Source organism: Saccostrea cucullata, unplaced genomic scaffold (genome assembly GCF_032062105.1).
Source record: "Saccostrea cucullata isolate Sc308-1 unplaced genomic scaffold, CSIRO_AGI_Scuc_v1 ctg3798, whole genome shotgun sequence".
Lineage (NCBI taxonomy): Eukaryota > Metazoa > Mollusca > Bivalvia > Ostreida > Ostreidae > Saccostrea > Saccostrea cuccullata.
In genome coordinates, this window is record NW_026923489.1 from 91,260 (window position 1) to 101,049 (window position 9,790).

Below are 9,790 nucleotides of genomic sequence, written 5' to 3' on the forward strand. Positions count from 1 at the left end.
CATCCCTGAAGCAGTGTTGCATTAACCTCTGAAACGTCGCAGGGGCGTTGCACAAACCAAACGGCATACGAAGATATTCATACAGACCCATTGGAGTTGTGAATGCCGTTTTTTCGATATCATCTTCATGGACAGCTACTTGGTTATAGCCACAGGTAAGATCCATTGTCGAGAAAAATTTTGCACCGCATAGAGCATCAAATGATTCTTCTACTCTGGGTAGTGGATAGGCATCTTTGTGAGTTTTGCTGTTAAGTTTACGGTAGTCCACACATAAGCGGAGCGAATTATCTTTCTTTCTGACTAACACAATCGGTGATGCGTAAGGACTAGTACTCTCCCTTATAGTATTGTTGTTCAACAATTTACGAATATGTGATTTCACTTCCTCATATTGTGATGGGGGTATTCGTCTGTAAGGTTGCACTATAGGCTGATCGTCTGTTGTCCGAATAGTATGTTTTATGGCTGTAGTATATCCTATGTCATCATCATTTTGAGAGAATACATCTTGATTTCGGTAGAAAAGAGTGCGAATTTCTTTCATCTGTGCAGGATCTAAATTCAACTTTTCTATTTCCGGTGGAATTTTGAAATCTCTTGTCACTTCCTCTGAATTTGTGGTTTCACTGCACATAAATTCTTGTTGAACAAAAATCTCTTCAGCATTTCCTTTTCTAGTGAATTCGATGTTAGATGAATTTTCAAGTACATCGCCATTGACAAGAACGGCAACTCTTGTTCTGGGTGCTAACCACACATCGTCAGTACCAATATTTGCGATACGAAAGCATAGAAATCCACGGTTCACTTTACTAAGAGTCCGGACAACGATAATGTTTGATGACAAATGCTGAGTAGATGTTAAAGGTTCTACCATGGCTTCATACAGTCTTGGCATCTTTGGTGCTGTACCATTGATAACAGTCACAGATTTTCCCGGAATGCGTACTGGAGACTTTGCACAGACTTTAACATATCCTATGACATCACGTTTAATATTTCTGTAACATGCTTTGAATTGTTCCTTTAATTTGTAATTTGCTGAAATTTCTTCAACTTCTTCTGTGTACTCTGCCCCTGTTGTGTTTCTAATAGATTCTTACACAGTGAAATCGTGTTCATTCCCAGAATGGCCGGAATGTTTTCTTTACGCTGACGTGTTTCTAAATCAACGGAATTTTTCACAACTAACACACCCACTTGCTCTAACTGTTGACCCATGACCTCAATGTTGACCTCGATGTATCCAATAAACGGTACAGAAAGTCCGTTAGATGCTTTCAAACAAAAGACAATCTCTGTATTTAATTTGGTTGCTGACTACAGATGTTTCTCATAAAATGATTCTGTCACTGTGGAAACTGATGATCAAGTATCAACTAAACAATTAACATTAACACCATTCATTGTCACAAATACTGAAGGACATTTACCAACTAAACGTGCGTTCATTTTCCATGAGTCCGTTTCACTGCCCTCTATAACGGGACCCGGCATTACGAAGGGCTTTTGTTTTCCTGTTCAGAATTTGTAGAATTCGGTTTTGTTGGGCATTCGTTAGCTTTGTGTCCCTGCTTTCTGCATCGGTAACATGTAAGCATGGTAAGTGGTCGATCATAATACCAGTTGTTGTCGTAGTATTTTTGTTTGGAATTGACAGCTTTTGTTAAATTTTCTATCTGACACGATTGTTTCTTCAATGCGTCGGTAAGTCCTTTGATTTTCTTTTCACTTTCACTTTCCGTTTGCTTCGGTATTTTTTCTGTCGATATATACTTCAGTTTTCTTTTCACTCTCGGACTCCCGGTTTTGTTCAATTGATTTCTTCTCCAGTGATTCTTGAAACGATACTTCGCCATGTTCATCTTCTTCTGACCAGAGTATAGCCTCTTCTCTAAGTTCCCTAAATGTGATATCCGGTTGCGTGATCAAAATACGTTTTAGATGTTTCCGTAGATACTGGTCTCTGACATTTTCTGAAAAGTGTTCACATAATGTTCTATCTTGGTTTCCGAATACTGATGAGTCTTTCCGAGTAATTCTTTAAATGATATCCATCAGACCGTAAGAATATTGACGCAGTGTTTCAGTTTCATTCTGTTTTCTGTCAAGAAATTTCTTCTGTAATTTAATAGCACTGTCTCTATCACCGAATACATCCCGCAAAATTTTAACCATATGTAGAGGATCTTTTCGTACATCACCTGACAAATACTTGATTTCGTCTCGCGCATTTCCAGATAGATTTTGGTAAATTAGATCCGCCCCTTCTTCCTTTGTCATACCACGTGCTATACATATTGAACATTTTCTATCCAGTCCTCTATATCCATGTTATTGCCGGTGAATTTCGGAACAGTGCGATCTCGCTGCACATAAACAGTTTTTGGTTCTTTTGGTTCGTAATTTGTTTTCCAGCCCATTTCGCTAAGTTGATTCTGCAGACCTTTGATTTCTTTCTGTAACGACTTTACAGTTGAATGACTCGCCATTGTAACAGCCGAGAATGGTATCACTATCAGTACGGGTAGTTTACGCTCGAGTAAACATTCCTTTCCCACGATGTTTCATTGATGTAATGGAATTTGAAGTTCTACTTACGTTGTTGGAATTTTACATGTAATTTTCCGTTGTCACCACTAGCCATAATTGCTTTAGTTCCCGGCGACGCCAAATGTAACCAAGCGGAGATGGAAAACGCAGGTTCAGTTTAATAAATTTATTTGGAAATGAAAAAGCAATGGCAGATCTACAAATACAAAAACATATATACAATATCATAATACACATAGACACTGAGACAAAATACTTTTATTTCCTATTCACTTCAAAAATAAGAAAATTTAAGTTTACTAAGCCAAAAACGTCAATTTCATAGTTTAAAATACCTTTCTCTCAAAAATATGAAAAATGCTTGAGATTATAACTTGGACTTAATAAATAAAATACAAAAATTTAATACACTAAGAAAATTACCTTTCAAGTGGTGACAAGGCAGCTGGTAATAGGTAAGTTAAGTTTCCCGCACTGACAGGGATGGGCCCATGCCTCAGTATATATAGCAGAAAAACCGGTTAAACAAGGGGGTACAAATTTACTGGCCAATGAGATTTTGTGAGTAGAATTCAAGAATGGAGACTACTACCAAGTATGGCATAAAGTAAATTATGGCTCAGTAAGTTATTCAATAAAGATAAAAAAATATTTTAAATAAATATGACTCTGCCACAAAAGATATAGTGAAAATTCTTTGAATCGAATTTCTTTATTTTTTGTGCAATACAAATCTGCAAGAAAAAATTATCATTTTAATTAACGTAAAATTGCATTAAAACATATCAATAGAGGTAGTCTTTTTTAACAAAGGTTAAAGCAAATATCTTTCAAAATAAAATATCCGTGCTATATTTATTAAATCACAATTATGTCAGCTATAATATCTACCTCTTCAGCATTTTGGGAGTGAACACGATTGCATTCTATACTTATGTGTTGTTCCATAGCAGTAGTGACCACCACATTGCGGTCGAGGATTGGAACATGATCGTTCTCTGGGCATCAATTTTTAACCTTCTCCACAAGTCTTCAAACACCCTCCAACTGAATCCCAAGATCCCCAATTACTCCATTTTCCATTGACTAGAAATTCAAGGGTCATTTAGTTAAATCACTAAATGAACAAATGTAACAAAGTTAAAACAATCTTTTTCGTTTTCGTTTTTCAAGAAGTTGTATTCCTTGCTTTCTTACCCTTTAAAAGACATGACCTGATGGTATCGATTTGTCTACTGCTTCCATAACATCTCCCTCCATTTTAGGCCTTGGATTATTACACAGTCGGAATCGCCTCCTTGTTTGGTATTCGATGCAAGAGTAACCACTTTTTCGCTTGCAGTAGCTCCATGAACCCCAGCTGTGCCAAGTATTCCATCCTCCATCAACTAAGAGATCAGTTACAAGAAAAATAAAACTACAGTGAAACCTGTCTAATCCGACATGCACTGGGAGATGAATTTTATGTCGGAGTAGACAGGATGTCGGATGAAACAGTTACAAAAACATGGAAACAGTAAAATGGGAACCAAATATAACGTTGGAATTTACAGTGTGACGGATTACCCAGGTTTCGGATTAGACAGTTTTCACTGTAATAATTAATTGCATTTTCTTCCGGTTAATTATATTTATACAGTACCTTTCTCATGAAAATGACATTCATCCCACTAGGTACATATAAAACAAAGCATTTTTAGTGATTTTGAGTTCTTTTTAGTTTTACTTTTTGCGTCACTATATTTAATGTTGATTATTAAAAAAGTGAGAAAGGTTCAAGGGAGCCGACAAGGGTTTTATTGTGTGAAAGTTGCAGTAGAGAAACTCTTTAATTTATACAATATAGTATATAACATGCCAAGTTTGGGTAAAATCTACCGCCCAGGTATTTTTAGGGAACCTTCTCAAAATACAGGTACATTTACTTTAGGATTATATACCAGGAAAGTTCCAATTTTTAGCACTTTAGAGCAAACATAAAACAAACTATAATATATGATGAGTAATATCATACTAGTATTGTACTTCATATGTAAGAAACACAAAATTCTACTGTCTTGTTACTAATTAATTAATTTTATTAATTAAGCGAACAGGTAAAACAGTAAATGCTCTTTATTTTACCTTGATGTATGCGAAATTTTGCGCGATGAAAATACCACTCGGCTCCATTAAATGATATTTTTTTCCGACATTACCTCTACATCGAACTTTGCATGAATAATATGTTACTTTATTCCAATAACTGCAATAAATATAAATTATATTGTTGGTATGACAATAATAAAACCTTATAAATTTGAAATCAACATTCAATAATAACATATGTATTATAAGGATATTATAAGTATGTTTAGATTTCAGCACAATTACATGTTATTCAAAGATATATTGCCAGATAAAAACAAGAAGTAAATTTGACCATACAGATTAGAGTTTTTGATAAAATGAATTAAGCATCTCACGTTTTTCTCACTGTACATCGTTTTCGCCACAATCACCCGCATGCTCTATAACGTGTGGTCACCCATCGGCTCTTTGTTGTACATTTCGCATCTCGTAAACCAGTCAATGAATCGCAATGACTAGATGCAGATCTATAAGAAGGACAAGAAAGACATTTTGTGTAATATACTGCACAATTATTATATGTATAATACTATCCTTCTAAGAATCAAAATGGAAGAATTGTTATTATTTTGAATTGAAAAGAAAAAAAATGCAAATACACCTGTAAAGTATCACAAGAGGTGTGTTTGATCAATTGTAGGCTATCAAGCCAGATATCATGTAGCATCAATAGTTCATTCTATAATAATTTATATTTTTGGTATGGGAAATTGAAAGGTAATGCTAACAACTTTACAAATGATTTGCATATCCATTCAATCTCTTCCTTATACGAACATTAAAAAAGAACGTTAATTATTAAACAATATAACCTGTATACTCTGAGGTTTTTATTAAATGTAATAATGTTTTCTCTTTAGTTATTTATTCCTAAATTTATGAATGATCATTTCCCACTAGCTTATGTCGTCTTAATTTTGACGACGTTAAGCTGAACCAGATTTTTTTTTTATTTATGCCCAAGTTTGCATTAGGATCATCCTTAAATTCTTAAGAATATTTCAAATGTTTCTATGACATGTACAGTGTATAGGAAAGTTATGTTGCTTACTGCATAACATCTATTATCAATATGACACAAGATTCTGAATAAAACCTCTTAATTGTGCCTTTTCTCAAAAATATAACAGAGAGTACAGTTAAATAAGCTGCAACAATGAAATGCATGGATACAATACTTTTTTTTTGCAAATGATGCAAATCTTAATAAGAACTGCTGTAATTTCCGATAGTTCTGCTCAGCTTTCTTACTTTTTGCCTTCCTCTTAAAGGTGCTTTGACACAATTTTTTCTCAAATTTTCGGTATAATATAATAACTTATATATTGTATCTAGCTTTGGCATATCACAAAAAATAATATAAAAGGGTGATTTATTTGCAAATTATTGAAACTACAAAATTCGGGATGCATTTTATCGACACATCCTTGCACTTTCAAGAAGTAAAATTGGTCCCTAATACTTAAGAAAAGTAACAATTTTTTAGTGTATAAATGATATATATGCAATTTAACTTACTCAACATAAATAGAGCTCTTGCCCTTTTTACAAAATCAACTTCCGTTTTAGAAATTCGGAGCTTCACAGATTTTCAGATAAAATATTTTAAATATTGCCGTGTTAAATGCTAAAACAACATACATGTTTGCCATGATTGTTATACCGAAAGTCTATGAAAATATTTCTTCAAATCTGTGTCCAAGCACTTTTTAAATATTTTTACAAAAATAAATCTCTTTATATGACATTTTTGATAAATCTTTTTTAACAAAAAAACTTCGAATACATATAACTTATCAATTTTGATTTATGGAGAGAAGCCTACTATGAAACATGTAATGAACAAACAATAGTTAACCTCAACGTCAAATAAGATAGCAAAACAAGGGGTCAGAGCTATCACCAACCTCTTAACCATTATAGTCATGATCAAAAGCCACAGAGGTGTAAGTTTCCCCTGGCGACTGGTCACATCCGCCGCGTGTTCTTTTTAACGATCAAGTAGACTAAAAATCCGCAGAGATTGTGAGTGCGAATAGTTATTGATGGGGCAGTTGATAATTTATTGTTTAATCCTGAGTCGGTATACAGTACATGTATTTCAGACATTAATCGGCAACTTACATGTAATATGAATTTTAAAAAAATAATGGTGATTATTGACGTCATACTCACTGAAAGTTTGAATTTTGTTCTCATTTTTTCTTTTCACGATTACTTTATTACTTCAGGGTTTTCCCCTAAAAAAAAGTCTATGAATTTTGAGAGAAAAAAAGTTATAACTCGTTACCTTCTTATGGAATGGCTTTCGCTCAATTTTGATTTGACAAAAAAATTAAATTATTTCGATTTATTTTCATTCAAATTTCAAAATTTTGTTTTTCTATTCTTCTTTTGATGATTTTAACTATATGCACTGTATATATTTTTTAAAAGAGGGTTTATTCTAGGACTGTTGAGTGTGAGGAAAATTGTGTAATACTGTATCATCAATATTTTAGAAATTATTCAAGAAAATAGTATTATCATGATATGTCAAGATTTTTATATTTTCTTTCACTGTATATGAAGTCAGTTTTAATGTATATACTTTTTTGTAAAATGTTTTTAAAAAGAAAAATTTTCAAATTTTAACAAGTAAACAATAAAGTTTAAGTATCTATTCCTGAAAGGAATAAAATGATTTTCATATCTAACATCATGGTGCATGATATTGAAATTAACTGCTAGTTTTCAAAGAATTTTGTACAGTTAGACTATCTCACACTCAGAAAGGAGAAATGTGTTTAATGAACAATCGATACAAATTAACACGTAGAAAGAATAATTAGGAGATGTTTTTTCTTGAAAAGAAATTTCTTGCAAAACAAAATGTACGTCCATTTTACAGTAGGGTTTCCACTTGTTGATGAATTAATTAACACAGATTCTTTGGTATAGAATTTCTGAATTAATAACTACAAAAGATTTTTACATACAAAATATTATCGCAGATCTCTGAGAAGAATTGTTTTCGGTTGACCTGCATGTACAGTGTTTATAATGATTTTCAAAGGTTAATTCTGTAATGTGTTAGTCTTACTTTTGCAGAATCAAAAGTTTCATGTATCTGTCTGTAAATATTATGAATGCAATTCCCAAGATTGTAAACAAATGAGAAACAAAGCATTGACCTCACCAAAAATAATATCACAGTACCAAGAATGCAAACAATAACTCCCTTCATGGTTGTTGATACAACGGAGACTGGTATGATGTTCGAAGCGAGCAGAATCTGCAGTTGGATCGCTTTGCATGTCCATTAAGTGACAACTTGCGTGATTATTATTTGTTTTAGTCTGTATGCATGTATATTTGAAGGCAATCCATGCTCTTGTCATGCACAATTTATCCAGGTATATAATCTACTGAATATGCCCAGTATACACTTAACACCAATATTGATATATGTGTACTCCTGTATTTAAAAGCACAGATGTTTCAAATGGCCACGAAACGTGAAAACCTACAATCATGCATGACAAAGGCAATAACACTAAAACATTATTTTTCATTCGTGTTGATATCATTATTTCTACATTTGAAAATTAATATAAGAAAGGAAATTTGTGTTCCCCCGGTCACAAAATCACATCCCCGAGTGAAGGAAAGCATATGAAAGACCCGGAGTTTGTTGCAAAGTTTGTAAATGTACATGTTAGCAGCTTGAAATCTTTTTTTTTTAAATTAAGATTGCTTTTATTGTTGCAAACCATCTTTAACTTGAAATTTTATTTTTTACCCCCTCCCTTTTTGAAACAGTTTCACAGTCTGGATGTCCGTGCTTCCTCTGCTCTTATTTTGTATTGTTTATGGATTTTTGAGCCTGAATTCTGTTCCTTATCTTCATGCACTACATTTCACTAAATAAACAAAGGCGTCATTACCTATTTACATGCAAACATGTCTTTAATCCATATTATAAAGGATAAAAAAAACTTGCGTATAATGATAATTGCGTATTGCTTTTATTACGTGTGTTCAATGTACATGTATATTAAACCGACAAATAACATTGTTAAATAAAGAAATGAAACATTTGGAGATAACGAACAGTATTCAGGATCAAAAGTCCATAAAACAATATAAAGTAAGAGCAGAGCAAACACGGACCTCAAAAACATAAGAGGTGGGATCAGGTGCCATGAAAAAGTGAGTATTCCCTGTCGACAGGTAACACCGGCCGTGTGCTCCGTCATGATCGGGGAATAACGGAAAAATCCCTCGTCAATCCAGTGTATAAATAATGAACTAACAATTAGTATGATAAACGCCAGTCAGCATTTAACTCAATGATAAATTGTTTTTGCTGACAATGTCATTGTATCGACCATAAAACTTACGAAATGATTACTTTAAACGAGACTGCTGATATTCTTGTTTCATCAACTTGTTCGTGAATAATTTACCTTGTTGTAGAAATTGTTCTTTCGCATCTAATCAACTGAGGAATGTTAACTTCGTATGCAGGCGATGAAGGTATATTGCCGCATAAGAACGGAAGCTGACGATAGAAAATTTTAAGACATCAAATTTATCATAGACCTTGGTTGTTAGATTACCATTAACGTCTTTTTCATGGAAAATATCTAAATGTAAAACAGACGTGAAAGACCCTGTGATACCTCAAGCTCATCAGGATATATCGTATTGACATAAGAATGAAAATTACCATGATTGCTTATTGACAGTATGTCGTCGATATATCTATATGTCGAGTTGAAGGCCACAACAAGTGTATTCTTCTTTTCATGCATACGATTTTGTACAATTCCTGCTTTATATGAATACAGAAATAGGTCTGCTTATAACGGGGCGCAATTGGTACCAATGGGAATTCCAATAGATTGTTGGAAGACCTATTCTCCAAAAACTACATAGATATTGTCAGTCAGAAAGTCAAGCATCTTTTTAATGTCGGAGTCAAAGTACTTGTATGTACAATCGGAGTGCTTTTTAACAAAATTGTTTTTTAAATGACCAATGACCAGGTAAGGAAATTACGAGTTCCATTTTTATCGAAAAAGCAGCTGTCAATCATATCGAAAAGCCTTGACTTTAATTT

The 9,790-nt window shown here is 33.3% G+C and overlaps 1 long non-coding RNA gene across 1 annotated transcript; it reads right to left on the bottom strand.

The window, feature by feature from the left end:
• Window positions 1-3,233: 3,233 nt before the first annotated feature.
• LOC134264126 (uncharacterized) lies at window positions 3,234-7,956 on the bottom strand. Its single transcript, XR_009991452.1, has 6 exons — window positions 7,860-7,956; window positions 5,022-5,153; window positions 4,755-4,801; window positions 3,754-3,944; window positions 3,448-3,642; window positions 3,234-3,290 (listed from the first exon to the last, which is right to left on the bottom strand). It is a non-coding gene; the product is annotated as an uncharacterized LOC134264126 (long non-coding RNA).
• Between the last annotated feature and the right edge of the window lie 1,834 nt (window positions 7,957-9,790).